Raw genomic sequence first — 18,893 nt, 5'->3', positions numbered from 1 at the left:
GCTTTTCCATTGCCATTCGATTCATTTTGCTGAGGCCAGCCAACAGGCCATGAAAGTGATGCTGAGAGTCCCCACAGCTTATAGTGGCTTTCTAGCAGTTGAAATAAATAACTCGGTCTTTCATGAATGAACAGAGTCCAAAGAAAGTTTTGTGGATCCTAATTTGCATAATTAACGGTGTAAAAAACCTCAGCCATCCCCGCTCTGAGCCTTGATAGTCCGAAGAGTTGGCAGAACATTACAAGCCTTGTTGGAGAAGAGGGTTAGATTTTCCTGTCAAGGTTTCCAAATAGGCTACTGCTAAGGGAAGCAACAAAAGCTAAAATCTTGGGCTCAAGATTGGAAGCAATTTTGAAGCAACTGGTACTTGCACGGTTGCTGGGAGCTGGAAAATGATGATGCTAGAAAAGTGCTCTGGATATTTGCTGACAGAGGGAACTCTTGCTGTTAAATCTGATTTATTATCACTTTGAGTGAGTTCTGGCTGAATTCTTTCATGTCAATGGGCAGCAAAAGATTCCCTACCAGCAAACAAGGGTCAGCATCCGAGCTAACTGCAAAGAGCAGCAAGCAGACTAAGCTTCCAGCCCAACCGCCTCTGCCTAGTAGTCCTCAGAGCAGGCAGGCAGCCTGAACTGTAAATGTTCAGGCCCACCTCTAATAAGAAAGGGCCTTAGCAGAAACTGAAGTAGTCTGCAACATGATGGACAAAAGCATCTCAAAACTGGGATAGCTCAATCATTAGACCAAACTCTTACTCCAAGGCCTGGAGGCTCATTCAAGCAGCTAACACTTCAAAGCCTTTGCAAATTAATCTTCTCACACATATGGCAGAGACTACGGGACTTTGAGCTTCATTTCTCTGATTATTTACTGTAGAGTCTAAGAAAATTTCCTTTGTGATGGTCTGAACAGTAGTAGCATTTTATCAAAGAAAGAGTACCAAACTGGGATGAACTGAGGCGTTGTCAGAAAAAGATGATACCTACCTCATACTCTCACCAAGTCAAATGTAAAATAACACACTTAAAATCTGTCTACACAGAGCTTCAAACCGCATGAGTATGTGCACACAAGTGCATGTACACGCAGCACACAGGACAGGACCCTCTGGTAGACAGAGATACTATTTTTCAAGTCCGAGTGGTAAATAAAAGCATTATCAAATCCTTCTTCCACAGAATGACCATCACTAGCATAATGGTTACAACAGCTAGAAAGAATATTAGTGAATCAAAAGAGACTACACCAACCCTTCTGACACTTTCTTTACAGGAAGAAATATAGCCTGCTGTACCTTGCTGCAAAACCTAAATTCTTTGTCCAATAAGTACGTATTGATTTTTTGGAAGTCTGATTATCAGTAGGTGAAAAAGCCCCACACAGTACATTATTTACCCTCTCAAGGATGCCTGAGTTATCCAAAAGAATTACATTGATTATTCTGTGTCGTCACCTGCAGTTCCTAGATTTGCAACAGGGGTATCAGAGTTACAGGACTGTTTTAAAAAAATGGATTAAGCAAATATTTGTACTACTAACCTGAATGCCCAGCCTTGAAGCATCATGCATTCTAACTCTGTCACCCACAGCAGCTGACCTTTCAATTTGCTTTCTCAGCCCCTAAAAAGAGAGCAGACAATATACATTGCCGATTGTCCAGTTATTAACCTGAAAATACTTTCTTAGTTCCAATAAATAATTGCTTTTCATAATCAATCCCATGGTTAAAGCTGTAAACTGCTTCTAGAAAACTTTCTATATGGCTTAACATTCAAGCAGAAAGTGCTACAAGCCTAGTACAATACTTTACATCAGCAGCAGCTACTTACTAATTTCTTGAAGGGAACTCCAATAAAAAAATACCACTAATTTGTGGTTTTTGTGTTAAAAGTGAATGGCAAAGCTAGACACATGCTGTGGAGTTGGCCTATATGTAGTGAAAGACTCATTGTGTCACAATTACAGCAAGACATCCAGATGTCCTGTAATTTGATGGAATTAAGTTTTACATGTGGTCAAATATGCTTCTAATTTCCACTGGGTTTTGGTTGTGTGGGTTTTTGGTGGTTTCTTTTTGAGGGTTTTGGGGTTTTGTGGGTTTTTTTTGGTGTGTGTGGTTTTTTTTTTGTTTCATTGGGGTTTTTTGTTTTAATTCTAGCCTGATTACTGTACTAAAAATAACTGATTCAGGTAATTATTTTAAACAAACATTAGGAAATACTCAACAGATCCCAGTTCTCAGTTTCCACTTCCAATACGCAAGCAGCTTTATTTAGAGAACAAAATAAGCTTGAATCAAACTGAGAGAAGCTCCATGAATTTCAAACTTTATTGTACAGCACAATGTAGCAGGAAAAAAAAAAATCACTTTCTGTTGACTGTATCATTAGCTCTCATTACGCAGTTCTGTCATACATAAATAGAAAAATCTTATGTTGAGTGAACTATTTTCAATTTAGATCTTCTTATCAGAAGTCTTCTGCTAAAGGCATACAGAGCTTTGATATTAAAGAAACTGTCTGTGCAAGAATACTTACATATTAAATTAGATTTTTTCTTCCCAGAACTCAACATCACCAGGTATTTTTAAGGAAACTAAATTCCCAGATGTTTAATCAAATGTAAAAGCAACTGCATCTTTAAAGTGATTCCGACTTAATGTTATAAAACTAAGTCAGACTGCTACCATCTGACATATTCACTTCTATACTGGTTCCACATCTCTGACTGTGCATTGGGTTGGCTTTAGACTGCAAGCAACACCATCTTTTGGGTTGTTTTTTTTTTGCCAGATTAATACAATTTGTGTTTTGTTGTTTGTTTGGGTTCCTCCCCCCCCCCCCCCGCCCCCTCAGCTGAGCACACTATTTCACACTAGCACCATGAACTCAGTTACAGAGGAAACACTTCCAGCCCAGGGTAAAGTTACACTCTACAGCTGAGTATTTTTTTCCAGTGCTAGCCAGCTGAAGTAGCTCAGCAGAGTGCAACAGCTGTTGGAGCCAGCGCAAGGAGGGAGTAGGCCTGTAGACTGGGAGCTGAAATGCTCCTCAGTGGTAGCAAACAATGCCATTGGCTCAGCCAAAACATGTAATTTCACCCAAGGATAAAATATCACAAGTCATTTTTGAGTTCACTGGAGCCATGTACATTTACACTGGCTGAGGACTTATATTTATAAATTCATACTTCTAAGAGCGTAAAAAACTAGGGCATATACTATGACAAGAAGTGGTGCCTCTTTTATTCCTAAAAAAAGTCATGGCCCTTTGCTCAAGAACAAGTCTTGTCAACAGCTACACACACTGCTCAAATAATCAAACGATTCTGAAAAGGTTGTCGAAAAAGAACTCTCCTGCACAGGATGCTGGTAAAGATCTAATTTTGGCAAAGTTATGGTATTTTCCTTACCTGAAGCTTGCTAGTTCACCTTTATGAGAAACAAGGGAACACTGTTGATGCTGTAGTAAACACAACTAGCATTTAAATATAGGGAAACATGCAGTCTCTTCTGGTCTTAAAAAGTGCAAAACAGGGGCTTGTGCGCTAGCTGAAAACCTGGCTTCAAACTGTTCAGGTCAGCAACCTTCTAGAAGGGTAATTTATTTTCAATATATATATGTGTGTGTGTTCTTAGGTTGTTTTATTCCATTGAACCCTACATTGACTTGAAGGAACTCATTCACTGAGACACTAACCCTGCAAGTTATATACAGCCCCCAGTGACAAACACGGTGAAAGAGGGTACAAATACAGACTGAGACTACACTTAAGCTCCCACCAAGAACGTATTTCCACTCCCCTCCCTCCTCTGTTATTCTGCCTTCCTTTCTTTTGCTCCTATGCTGTATGATCCCATCCTGCTGCTTACAGCCCACCTCCTTGCCCTTGCACCAGCTTCAGAGTTTGTCACATCCCTTGCTGAGGTGATTCAATTTGCTAAGCCTGCAGGAAAAAGGTCCCAGGAAATTTATACCACCATCATCCCTGCATTCGTTTCCTGCCAGCTTAGTGAGCTGAACAGGCTCACGAAGAGGTATGCTAAGTGGCAAAGTTTGTGTTAATGGCAGTGCCCAGAGCGGGGGGGGGAAGGGGGGGGCGCACACACAAGAGAGAGTGTGGATGTGAAAAAGCACAAGTTTTATTGGTTTCAACTGGCTATGTTCCAAAATTACTCCTTAAGGATGCATAGAAGGAACACCAGATAAAATAATGCTGTTAAAAATGAGAAAACATAGCGAACACGGTATTTCACATTTCTCAGAGCAGTTACAAGCAGACAGGCTTGGTGCAAGGCTTTTTATCATCTTACATGGACACAAAAGCAGTCTGACTTTGCTGCTCCTTGTGTTCTGCTACCCCGTGTGGCTGCCTCAGCTGCACATTTGTCTCCCTCCCTGTCCAGGACGTCCTGCATAGACAGGCTGATTGAATAGCTCTTTGCAGCTCTGACCTTGGAAAGAACAACTGGATGTAATGTGCCAAGACGGTATTACAGAAGACTCTTTGTAGAGTTAAAGCTACTAGGGCCTATCCTCATTGTAATCTAGATTATAACCCCCTGATGGTCTCCAAGTCATGGGCTCAGGCGGTGTTCATCAGGGAAATTCCACCAAGATCACTGGAATCCCCCAACACATCCTCAGCCAGGGTGCAGACAGACAATGTTCTGACATCATCTGAAGAATCTCATCGGTTTTGGACAACTGAAAACTGAAAATTCCAGGTTCTTTCCAGAGTCTTCTTTCTGTTTCTCTTAATTGTTTTTTATAGCTATCTGCTATAGCCCTCTTTATTGGCCAGAGGCTTCTTTAATTCTTTTTGTCTATCTACCATCTGTTTGCGAATCAATGAAAGGGAAGCTGAAATGACTAAGTATTCAACTCCTTCTGTCTAGGTTTTTTTTTATCATTGTGCATAAAATACAAGGATAGACTCTCTAATAAATTGAAAGGTATAATTCTCTTTTCTATTTCCAGTTAGATATGCATAAAGGGATGTTTGGATACCGTAATCCTCTAGGACAAGATTCTAATTTGCTGAATATACACATTGCAAAACAGGTCAGGGACCTCTCAGAGCTGGTCACGGCTCCCGCAAGTTTGGACCAAACCCTGATGCTAACTGCAAGTCTGTCACATGGAAGAGTACAGGCAGCACAGCATAAGCCATCTGAGACTGTTCCCAGCTGTTCTCCAAAGGCTGCAACAAGGATAATAAAGAGATGTAGAAACGTTCAATGCCACTGAAAACTTTTCTTTATACACTAACACCTCTAAACAGTGTGAGTGGGCCAAAGAAATAGAGTTTTAACATTAATGACAGATTCTTTATTCTAGCTTTCTATGCTATACTGATGTATTGGGTTTGCGTGGCAAGGTTTTGGTAGCCGCAAGGGGCTGCAGGGTGGCTTCTGTGAGAAGCTGCCAGAAGCTTCCCCTGTGTCCGACAGAGCCAACGCCAGCTGGCTCCAAGAGGGACGTGCCGCTGACCATGGCCAAGCCCATCAGTGGCAGTGCCTCTGGGATGGCATAGTTAAGAAGGGGAAATATCCCAGGGAATTGCAGCCAGAGAGAGGAGTAAAAGTATGTGAGAGGAGCAACTCTGCAGCAGCCAGGTCAGTGAGGAAGGAGGACAGGAGGTGCTCCAGGCGCCAGAGCAGAGATGCCCCTGCAGCCCATGGGGAAGACCACGGTGAGGCAGACTGTCCCCCCGAAGCCCATGGAGCTCCATGGTGGAGCAGATATCCACCTGGGAGGACCCCACACTGGAGCAGTCTGTTCCTGAAGGACAGCACCCCTTCGCAGGGACACAGGCTGGAGCAGTTTGTGAAGAACTGCAGCCCATGCGAAGGATCCATGTCGAGAGAAGTCCATGGAGGACTGTCTCCTGTGGGAGGGTCCTCATGCTGGAGCAGGAGAAGAGTGTGACAAGTCCTCCCCCTGAGGAGGAAGGAGCGGCAGAGACCATGTATGATGAACTGACCACAACCCCCGTTCCCTGTCCCCCTGCGCTGCTGCCAGGGAGGAGAGAGAAACTGGGAGTGAAGCTGAGCCTGGGAAGAAGGGAAGGGTGGGGGAAAAGTGTTTTAAGATTTAGTTCTAATTTCTTATCACCCTACTCTGATTTGATCAGTAATCAATTAAACTGAATTCCCCAAGTTGCATCTGTTTTGCCCATGACAGTGATTGCTGAGGGATCTCTCTGTGCCCTTATCTCAACCCACAAGTACTTTCTCTCCCTCATCCAGCTGACGAGGGGAGTAATAGAGCGGTTTTGGCGGGCACATGGCATCCAGCCATGGGCAACCCACCAGAACCAAACCAACCAAAGCTAATATTCTCCGTATGTAACTACAAATCTGTATTTTCATATATGTTATAAAGAGGAGCAAACTAATTCTCCTAAGATATATAATAAACATAGCTGAAAAACAAGCATTGCATTCCTGATATACACCACCCCGCTTTGGCCTAGTTTTCATCTGCATAAGGCTGAAGACAAGCCATTTCCAAGTGTACAGGATACCAACCCAACACACAACCCAGTCAGAACATGCAATCAAAACACCTTGAAATTACCAATTTGTTAAAACAATCACAAAGGAGGGGACAGAAAACACCTAAAGAGGAAAACTCCCAAAGAAAATAGATATATGCAGTTCATAGGCAGAACTATCAGGATACTTATTCCCCAGTGGCAGCACCTGGATTTATTATCCTGCCCTAATTATGTTGGGTATCTTCTGTTTGAACCGAGTGCCCTAACATGCTTTTATAGATTTCTCCACATTTTGTCCTGGAGCTAATTGTTGAAGGCAGTAAGTCTCTGCAAAAAGGCTTGCTGAATTATTGAGGCTAGGCTGTTGGGAAAAACACCACACTGATCAGTTGTTTATTCCATCTGGTGTAAGAAACAGAGTCAAGTGCATTCAGGTGAAGAGAGCACTTTTAAAAATCACATTACCTACTCCTTTTTTTCCCCAGTGGAAAAAACTGCTAACAAGGCTTAATGAAAAGCAGCAGAACTTGACCCTAAATGATTAACATGAAGTGCAGAAGCTGCTGCCATTGAAAAACACCTGTGGTGTATATGAACTTTGGTAGATTAAAATGAAGATTTTAACGTGAAAATGGATTTGCAATACTTCTGATTGTTTCTGGTAAACCTTTATCACTGATGCACACAGAAAAAACTATGTCTCTATTTCAGTGTTAATAGGCATCATATGAGATTTCTCAGATGGATCTTTCACAGTGTAAGTTAAGGGCACAAGAGAGTTATTTTTCTGGTATCAAAATTAAAGAGTTGACTTAGTCTACTGTAGCACCAATACTGACTTATGATACTTGTGGGCTGATAATTTCCATGGCTGTAGTTCTATCAATGCTTATAGCAACCTTTCCAGTCTCTTGCGAGAGCTTTCACACTTCGAACATGTTAGCAGAGTTGGGAGTTGTTGCAACAGGTGAAGACACAGAAAACAAACCTACTGCACAAAGGTCCAGTACAAATGATGGAATACTATATAAAAACCCTTCTGTTACAAATATTTTTCTTCCAACATCCTAGAAGCAGAGCCTCAAAAAAAATCTGGAGGTGACCAAATGTGGGAAAACTGCATGTAATACTACCAGCTTCTTGTACTACAGTGCTTAAAACTAAAGGACAGCAAAGTAGCTTTTAAAATTTTTACAATAAGGGATCATAATGCCTTAGATTCACATGTAAAATGATTTTGAAGTTAATGCAAGAGCTTAGAAACCCAATCTAATAAAATACACACCTGTGGTATTAAAGACAGAATTCAACCCACTTAACATCAGCTGTTTATGAAGTGTGTATCTGAGCTCAGTTCAATTAGTGGAGAGCCAGAGAGACACTGGCATTTCTTGAGCATGATTCTGTTTCACAGACTGAGACTTCTCTTTAGGATGCTATTAACTACAGGCTAAAACCGCTTATTGTTCTTCATTTACTACAAAGGGAATGTAGATGACAAGCTCAGATATAGATATAATACATGCCTACCTTTGGGCAGTCGAATCCTATCTTAATGTTGTAAAAAGCTTTCAAAGAGGCTGTATAATCAAGATTTTTTGCTTTAGAATTTGTACCACTGAGTTTCATGGTTTGCTTTGACATAAAAATCAGAACTCTATGTTGGAGGGAAAGCTTTTATATATTCAAAGTAAAGTAAGGAATTTTAATTATAAAAAAATTGTTAGCACTGGTTTGGAAAAAATAGGTTGAAGGCCATAAATTAGACCATGGCTGAATACCAGGTGGGGAGCAAGATGGGACACAGTATTTGGAACTGCCAACATATCGAGCAGTGATTAATTTTGTCACTAGGTAGCTGGAAATAAGAAGCAATACCATTTCAACAATTCTGCTCATAATACTAAGTTTCATTGAAACTGAAACACTAACGTGGGTTAAAAAAACATTTTTACGGTAGAAAAAAATAGACAGCAGTTGTTGTCTAAGACTCTGAGTAAGGTTCGGACTGGAATAAATGTAAGCTGGAGAATGAAAATCCAAACTAAGAATATTCAAGAAGGAAAAATTTGGAAGTCAGTAGTTTTCAAATAAACTTGGGGTGATAGTGGAAAGGTAATTAGACCCCTCTCTGCAACGCAATGTGTAATACTGAAAGGTTAATGTAATTTTGTGTTGCACAGACATACACATTATATAAACCGCAAAGAACTAATAGTCTCCTCTCTATAGCCTGACTACACCTGACATACTGCCCTTGGTTCTAAGAAACTTGTTAGTATGATTTAGAAGAGTAACTTATGACACTTAATCTCAATATTTTTTGACAACTAGGTCCAGATAACATTTCTCAAACAATTTTATGAGGATTTTGTCAAGTTTAATAAGCTGTACACTAGATAAAACAGAATGACTATATAATCCATAATGACTAACCATGTTTTCCACCTGATTTCAGTCTGTTTTGAAAGTTTTTCAGGCCTAATTCAAACTTTTAATTAACATTTCTACAAGGCAAAAAATCTAGACACTGTATCATCTCGCCTTCCGAAGACGCTGACTAGGTACTGGTCAAGTGCAAAATCCATTACCTCCCTGTACAGATGGTCTGCCCTTTCCTCCACACATCCAGGAAACCAGTGACTTGTAGGCTCTGATGTTACAAACTTCAAAGGTATTTTTAAAGAGTGCTGACATTCAATGTATTACATATCAGTTAAGCAGAGTTGGCAGAAGGAACCTGACCGTTTGGAAATTATTTTACCTTAAAAATACAGTTAAATGTGAGGATTATTTATAAATAAGGCAACCATCTACTCAGGATGCAAATGACCACCTTTCTCACAGAAATACTCTCTTGGGTCACTGCTAACATTACCATCCTATTTTTGCTGACAAGTGGGGATCAAGAATGCAACAGATTAGTAATAATACAAGAGGAGGCTGAGAGAGAAGACATTCTGAAAATAAGAGTTCTGCTAAAATTCTTTCAGGTTTCAGACTTTCGAAGTGCAACACAGCCAAAAAGACTATTATTAATTGCAGGGAAAAGGCTTTTCTTTGCCTTCTGCATTGATGACTGTGGCAACTTTTCCTATTTGGCTGTTCTTAGTAATAGATACAAACATGCAGAAAACTCTGCTGAAGCTGCTGAGCAGTTGTACTTCAGACCACACCTAGGACACAGAAATCGGTAGATCTCTGTTGATCTATTTCTGCTTAGGTACTTGGCAGTCATTTGATGTGACTCACTCTTATAGTGATGACAATACCCATCCACTACACTCTGTTGAAAAGTTTGCCTTTCCCCCCCCCCCCCCCGTAAAGTTCTTCATCGAGGTTACCAGCATGAACTTTCTTTTTTTCCCCAGTCTGTTTCAAGAAACATAGGGTCAAATGGCTGACCGTAGTATTATTATTCCCTCATTGCTCTACTTGTGCTAGCAATCCTACCACTGTAGTCAGTACTTCAAGCCCTCACTCAAATCTCTGAGAATGTCTGAAATTGCTATTATCCTTTGGGAACTAAATAGTAAAATTTGAAATTGTCTTTCAAAATAATTTGAAGTGAGATGTGATAAGTTCATAAGCTCAGGGTGCTTGTTTGGCAGAATTTGAATCCCTGGGGATAGGTGTGCTGCAAATTTCAACGTCATTGATTTTTCCCTCTGCAGAAATCAAGCTTCTGTTTGGATTCTGCAGCCTGCTACCCACACACATTTGAAAAGTAGATGATTGTAATTTTCTAGCTTAAGAGTAGTTCTATAAATACAACCCAACATTCAGCTTTACAGAAGAAAATGTGTCTGCAAGAACTATGTGCGCAAGTGTTCTGCTACTGTGAGTAAGTCTTGCTGAGAAAATGGCACCAAAACTTACATTTTCTGTAGCTTGCCAATGTGTCATTAGAAGCCATTTCAGCAAGGGACTGTTCCATGAAAAATTAATGTGGTACACAATCAAGCTCAAAACAATTTGTCAAATCAGCAGTTGATTTGCCAGATAAGCCAATGTCGATGTAAAGCAAAACAAACATTTTTTTATCTCTGCTACTTTTAATGAAGTAGGATATTGCATTGCACAACAAGAGAGAGATAAAGTAGTAAATGCTCTCAGCTACATGACTCCAACAGCACCATACTTGCCACAGTACTGGCTATCTTCTGGACAGCACAAATCATCTCCTGTGCCATCAGCAAACAGACACATCCTCATTTCCCACAAAGCAGCACAGCTTCAGTTCAGAAGAATTTTTCAATATATTCCTTCACTGAACATAACCTACCAGCTAAAAATCACAACTGCCTTTTAAAATGTTAAATGCTATCAGTGATTATTAACAGTGATAAAAAATACAGTGCTGCTGGAAAAAAACAAACCACAACCAAAAAAAAAAGCACAACAGTTCCTTAGCCAGGAAATACTATCTCTAATAAGCATGTTTTTCTTAACATTGCATTTATTTGAGGAAACTGAGCTGGCTAATTGCACTAAATGTAAGGCATGATATTTAGTAAAGACGACTGTGTGACATAAGTGAAGTGAATCCCCTTAATTGAATGTTTACTTTCCTTCTTTCAAATTTTGAGAAGGAGAATCAGTAGAGATTTTTTTCTTGTTATTTTTCTGCCTTTAAAAAACTTTAGTAGAAGCTGAAAAGAGGTTTTCTTCAGTATTCAGAAGATGTATTTTATCATCAAACTCCAGGTCCCGCATATTTCAAGGTATTTTCTCCATAGAATTCCACAGTCAGGGCTCCTGTTCATCCCCATCATCGTTTGATAAGACTCCTCTATTTCAAAATTGTTAAAATCTTTCAATGTAATGCCTTAATACCATGAACTGATCCAGATTACTAGTCAAACAATTTGTTTAAGCATGTTTGAAAAAAAAAAAAGTTTTACATAACACTACGGCTTTCTATTGGTTTCAAGCCTGCCTGTTCATTTTATCTAGTTAAAAAAAATATACTTGATCAAGAGACATTTTGTGTTATTGCTTTCTGAAAGCAGTTCAAAGAAGGAAGAAACCCAAAGCACGTAATACTTTAAATCCTAATGGAAATAAGAGCAGAATGCCAAGTGTCAGGAGAGGCAGGAATGGGACAGGGGCTGACATGTTTGAATGCAAGTAGGTAACTTTGCACAGAGCATGCATCTTTTATTATTGGGAAAGTACTTTCACAAGATAAATTATACCATTTGCAAATTCAAAGAAAAAAAAAAAAGGTTGTGAAAATCTGGACTCCCAAAATAAAACTTAATTGGCCTGCACTTAAAAAGCTCTGGTTTCCTCAATCAGAAGAATACCCAAAGGTAGATGTATGCCTTTAGTCTGTTAAAGGCTCATTTTCACATAAGGTGCTGCAAGCCTTTCTGTGATAAGTTAGTTTTAATTCTTTCTTGGTATAATCATTTCCATATGCGGAATAGGGAAAGTTGGGCTGCACAAGTCTGTGAGCATTGTGCAGCCCACTGAATGCTGATTACCTTTGCTGGCCAAAGAAAGCCAAACTGAGCCCAATCAGCATGCAGGTGTCAATCAGGCATTTACACCTCCTCAGTCACTGAATCGGGAGACACGTCTGCATCTGCCAGCACCGCTGGGTACTGCCCAGAGCTGCAGAGGACTCTGACAGTTGATACCGTGAAGTGAATCAACAGTCCCTAACACTTCTCAAGTATTCTGGAGGAGAAATCTTGTAAAGTCAATTATCAATTGAGATGTCTTCAGATTGCTTTTAGCATCAATTTATTAAATGAGTGAGTTTGGTGTTCATCTCCAGCAGGATGTTTCCAAGTAAAATTTTGTGTCTAACTGAAAGCAGATGCCTTAGAACGCTATTTCAGGAGAAAGCTTCTTTTATGGAAGGAATTTGGTGTTTGTGTAACTCAGACACTTTCCTACAAGAGATGTAGGAAAATTAAAACGTCCAGATTTGCTTATTCAAAAAGTGACTTGCTATTTACCATGTTCTTCCCCTGACATTGTAGAGTATTCCTTGCAGGAGATCTGGGCAGCAGGCTGCTGTCATGGACTCCCTTTCTGGCCTGGTCCTGTTCAACACTTCCAAGTTCACAGAAAATCCTATAACCAATCAACAAAACACACCACCCCATTTTCTTCCCAAATCTGAGCCCTTCACCACATCCCTTGTGGTCAGGACAGTGGTTGGCAAAGCTTTCACTGATGTGGAAAGAGCCTGGGCAAAAGCTCAGTTAAATAGGTTATGTCTACTTGAGAGTCATTTTTCCTCTACTATCCTGACTCAGATTGGTGACTTCCATCATCTTGACACTACGGGTATGCTCTTCCACCTCTCCGTTTTAGCATTTCTACAAATTTTGTTCACATACACATACTCACAATACACACAAAGCGCAGCGCGGGTGGAAGCCGGGTTGCTTCATTTGCTCTCTGATACGAGAAAAAACCCTCAGCCCAAAATAAAAACATGTGACAGTATTAAGAGTATTCCAGACTAAGTAATAAATCCTTCCAATTTGTTAGCTTGCATAGCCATTGAAAAGCCAGCATTAAGGCTTCAAACCATAGGCTTCTCTCATTAAAAACTGTTGACAGCACAGGCAAAAATACCTTCTGTCTGTTTTTTGTTCCTATGGGTGGAATCCAGACATCTCTTTCCCTGCTGCCTTAGATGTGGACTCATTATTTGCCCTAGTTTCTTTCTCCATCTCTCTCAGACTGGCCATTCCTCCTCTCCCACTGAAAAGTGATGTGGTTTCCCTCTGGATTCTCTCACTGCGTTGATGTTATAATGCATATGACATCCAGCTACACAAGTCCAGGCAACGGTTCACATCTATGCCACTTTCTTCCAGTTGAAGGAATGTCATCGTGCTTCTGCCCACCAGCAAATACAAAAGGGTAACTAACATGCTGATGCACCTTTTTTCACTGCAGTTTAGAGAATTAACTCTTTCTCCAACCTTACCTCTTCTTATGACTTACACTTTCTGTCACTTGCCTTGCTGAGAAACACAAGCTATGGTCTCTAGCAGTAAGTTACACATTCCCAGGAGACATTTCAGCCACTGGGGCCAATTAGCATGGAAGAGCTTATGTTCATTTGGTTCAATACTTAATTGTACCAACAAGTGGGAGGCTACAACCAGAGAGGCAGAAATTACTGATGCTTGGAAACCATGCTTGGAAATTGTTTGGGAGGATGTTAGTCAGCCCAGGTCTAAACCAGGCTGAGAGGTTTTTTTTGTCAGTTTAACAGCAGAGGTGAACAAGATGCAGTCTTTAGGAACATTTCCTGTCACTGTTTAAACCATTAGCATAACCAGAAAGGCCAGCAAACCAAATGCATTCAGGGAAACAGTAACCCACCAGCTCCCCTAAATCTCTCTCCTTCACAGCAGGCCACAAGACATAGAAACCCAAATATGGGCCCTAACTCTACCCTCTGGGCACTCAGAAACAAACTTCAGATGACTGAAAACTAAAATCTAGCTCAGGCACCCCTTCTCCTCCCCACTCCTAAGTCTCATTTCATCTCTTCATTCTTCACTAGCACCCTGACTCACAAAGCTCTGCTGCACGAGACTGGCTTCAGTTTGCAGATCCTTTGCACCTAAGCCTAAACCTCTCTCACATATTTCCAGTAGCTTTCTCCTGCCTCATTTCTCAGAGAAAAAACTGAAGTCTCTTCTCCTCTTCCCCCATTCAAAGTCTCCTTCCTACTTTTTTTCCCATTGCTTCTCCAACCTGACCATACCCCATCCTGAAACATATCAGGTGAGATGCACATAGACCCAGCTTCAGGGTCAGTGTTGGATTTTACACCTCGTTATAGCTGTAAACAGTTGCTTAGTAACTATACACAAACTAACACATCCTAGGTGGTCTTCTAGCTAAGAGGGCTTGTCCTAAAACAAGACATTATGAACTGGATACACAAAGGACTATTCACTAAGGGAACTCAGGAAAAACTTGTGTGTACAACAGAAAACCAGTAAGTGGAACTGACTGACAAATGCAGCAAGAGGGATTCAATCTCTGAGTGATTTTTAAGAAGAGTGACATAAAAAGGATGAAGTAATTACATAAAAGAGAAGAGGGGAGTACAAATAAGAGAATGGCAAATGGACACACAGAACATATAAGGGCTGTGCTATCTTTTGGCTTCCAAGATGTTCCACATAACCATTTACTACTAGCTCTAATTGACTTCAGTGCAACAGAAGCACAATGAGACTTTTCCAGACAAGTAAAATACACATGCACTGCTGGGTAGCAGCACAAAAGAAGCATAATTACTTCAGGAAAGTTACGGCTTGGCAGGTGATGAAAAGGAAAAAAAAAGAGGAGAGAGTTATTCTTTGCATACCTTCCTGAAGTACAAATACCTTACACAAACAATGCCACCTACCTTAAGTGACCACCCTAGGGGTAAGGTAGTTTAGTTACCTTAGAGATTAGTGCTTAATTAAAGGTCAAACTAAATTGTACTTGGAAACCTTCGCAATGTTTTTAAGTTTGTTCCTGTGTCAGAATGTTCCTATTGGATGTGGCTCCCATTGTGGGCTTTACTACTTTTCATAAGAATCACCTGCTGCTGACCATTTAATCATCGTATTTCTCAGTTGGATTCTACATTAATTGATACACCTTTTTACACATCATATTTTAATAACGCAACTCAAATATCAAATTTTTGTTATTAGCCTAGCAATATAATAGAAAATGAGACTAGGAAAAAAGCTATACTTCTTGAAAAACAAAGCATGGCATGTATGTTCGCTTACAACATGTATGTCAATCACTGTACCACATGAGCATTTATTAGCACAGTTATTCTCATACAAAATTATGTTGGTTTTGCTGACATATAAGTATGATTTAGCTTTCATGTTACATTTGGCTAAACATTGTACGGAGAAATAACATTCTTTGCACCATAGCCTAATGTGTGTCACTACAATAATAAAAGCCCCCCAAATTAATGCTATAAATAAACCTTGTGAAGCATGAATTTTGTATGTTCTGAGATATGAATGGTAGGTATTGATGTTAAAAGTAGCAACAGTAGTAAAGAAGTTTATCAATAACATACAAGAGTGTTAATTACAAATCACTGAAGTTTATAAACACATTAGTTTTCAGAGTCAAACCCAAATACTCGTAGCAATTTTAGAGGCCCTCACATTTTGGAAACTCAACATTTTAACCTTTAAAAACATGCCTATACTTATCCTTTCTGTTCTTCTACTCCACTTCTACATTTTAACTCCCAACACTTTAACAGGATATTGATGCATACAAACTTCGGACTGCATTTAAATAATTCCAAGCAACATTTTAAAGTTGAATCATAAATGCTTATTGACAGTTAAGAATACCTCACTGGCTCTGTGTTAAGTTTTAAACGGTGCACAAATGCACTTTATGTGAACTCAGTTGGAAGTCTCAGAGGATATAATCTATAGTATATATCTATAGTATATATCTATAGAGCTGCAATGGAATTGTAAGCAGTAGGACAAGTAACTGCATAATGAAATTTGATCACAAAAACTCCCTGAAAGACACAACTTTCTGTCTCCAGTATAATAAACACTTATGGCTGTTCCTCCCTCAGCCGTGTGCACACTCTGTCAAGTCGCTGACTTGCAGTATGGCTGCTGCAGCTAAGCGTGGCACGTCTTGCCAGGGTACAAGAGGAATACAATGATTTAGTGTGCTTCCAAACGTGAAGAGGAACTTACTGCAGCTAGAGAGGGACAAACAAAGGCTTGTATGCAGTTTCCCATTGTAACAGCACAGGGAAGCACAGCTGGGCTGCGAGTATCATATACTATGTCACTTCCCTGTGTTGAATAGAACCTGCTGTTACACAGAGTAACACCCAGCCTCTTCGAACACTAAACAGGACAGAAGACAGACGAAAGCAGACTACAAATGCCAGTTTTACACTGGTTTTGTATTACTTCTGACTTGAATTGTCTGTGCTTTGGAAATGCCAGATGTCATCACTCTGCTGTACCTCAGCAGAGAAACAACATAGGGCAGCCCTAGGCAAATAACGTACAGATCTTGGCATCAAAGTTAAACAGATAGATATAGAATACAATCCTTAACAACAAAAAAATCAATACGGTTTGACTGCACCAGCATCCAGATTAATGAATATTTATCATTTCCTACTGATGCTTCTAATTTTAGTCTATTTTGTTTTTTAAACAAACAGGAAACCTGCTTGTTCAGGAGCCTTTGGTAATTTAGGTACAGCGCTTTTTAAACAGTTACAGAAAAGCTCTGCACTTGTAGTCACACACTGGATTTGTATGTATTTATCCATCAAAACAGAAAATATTTCAGCTGCAGTCAGTTATGGGAATGACTTGGTTGTGGGAGATTTCAGTTAGATACCAATCCTAACAATCCAAGATATGGCATTCTATGCCATCATAATAGAAAATTAAATAATGATGTATCTTAAAAAATGCTTTCTAAAGTTATTTTACCTTGTTTAAAGTGTTATTCCAGAGCTCATTTTGGGGAACATACAGAGGAGAGTTAGCAGATCTTTTATTTATTTCACCAGTCTCTAATGAGATAGACTAACTGTTAACAAGGTAGAGGAAAAAAAATTATACACAAAATGGTCTGGTGGCTAGGGGAGCTACTCCAGCAACCTGTGTTGCCGTTCCTTTTGCTGCACTGCCTCATGGCATACATTTCCGATCATTCAAGCAGAGCTTAAATAATTTTTTAAATAACCTATCAAAATCACTGTCCCTAAAAAGCCTTTCTGGAAAGGAATGCAGTTATCCACAACTCCGGTGGGGGTCCTGAGGGAGACAGAAGAAATCAGAATATCCAGGCCTTCAAAAGACCAGGCCAAGGACCTTCTGGTCCAGCACCCTCTGTAATTAACAGAAGCCTTTCCGCTAATTTCAGTGAGCTTTCAGGTCACACACAATTAGCGTAATTCCAGATGTCACTCCCCCTGACATAAGTGTGGTCATGACTCTGCTCAAACATCCTGTAGACTGACACCACCAAGACAGAAACTCATCACGAATTACAGGAGGAGTTAAAAGCAGTTGTGTTTGTACTGGAAATAAACATAATCTTCTCATTGGTTTCCAATACTAAAGGTTTTATTCCCTGAAAAAAAAAAACTGTACTACTTTTGAGATACATCAGTACCAATAATCTTCAATTTGACAGACGTATTTTGAGGGGAGGTAAAACTTCCTAATACCTAATGCAGTAGTACAGTAATCACTACAATACCTTTGAACAACGACAAGAGGAAATGCCATAGCCTAAACTAGCTTTTATGCCATTTATATTGTGCTTTTATACAAACAGTTACGAAGCTGCTAGCTCAGATTTTTGTGTGGTCTGTAACATTTGTAAAAAGTTTAACATTACTGTAGACAGGCCCACTTTCAGCTGTTTTCTGTTCAGGCAGGGTTTTCAATTTGTCCCAAGACTGACTTAATTTGAATGCCATCTTCTCGTCTTGGCGAGATCCTCAGTTGCTGATCAGTGCATTATAACGCAGGACAAATTTTAACTCCAATTACATAACCCTGCCCTACACTTGGGACAAAGAGAATAATGAGAACAGAAAATGTATCTACTGTACTCTCCTGACCGTGCCAGTTTTCTCCTAATGGTCAGTTATGCAAGTGTCCCATGGGAATCCTTCATAGTAATTTTGCTACAATGAACATACTCATCTGAAAAGATTTTTTTTTTTTCCCCCAAGGAATCATAAAAATGAGAGATGACAGAGTTGCTAGGTCACCCTACCCTTTCTTCTACTATATTCTAACTTAAGAGTATGTTCTATGCAGTTTTATTTATTACTCATCTGGCTCTGAAAGAATTTCAGCAACTGCAATCACTAAAATCCAATGGGAGGGAAGTAGATGAAAAATTATTTAATTCAGATGATGATCTAATTCATGTGAATGTTTTGTTTTCTCAAAGAGAATAATTTTGCATGGCATTCTAAAATCAGAACGACACAGGATGTAGTTGTGATTCTCCTTACACCAGCACAAGTCACAATTGTGGTGGATTTATCAACAGTAAGCAGTAAAACATTATGACAATTTCGTTCATATTACTGCTGCTAATATTAACAAAGTAGTAGCATTTAAAGTAATGCGTGCTAAACAAAGAGTACCAACAAAAGCAAGTAAAAAAATAGAACATTAGTGCCAACCACCAAGTAAACTGGAACAGTTAAATACATGTGCTGTATTAACTCATCCAAAAGGCATTCTGAGATGAAAAAAATCTCCTTCATTATGGCAAGGGCTTTAGCCTGAAATGTCCTTAAGAGATGCCAGAATGTGTCCCAAGGCTATTGGGTTACACTCCAGTTTCAGAACAAGAGAAAG

Source organism: Phaethon aethereus (assembly GCF_964289735.1).
Source record: "Phaethon aethereus genome assembly, chromosome: 4".
NCBI lineage: Eukaryota > Metazoa > Chordata > Aves > Phaethontiformes > Phaethontidae > Phaethon > Phaethon aethereus.
This window is presented reverse-complemented; position numbering follows the sequence as displayed.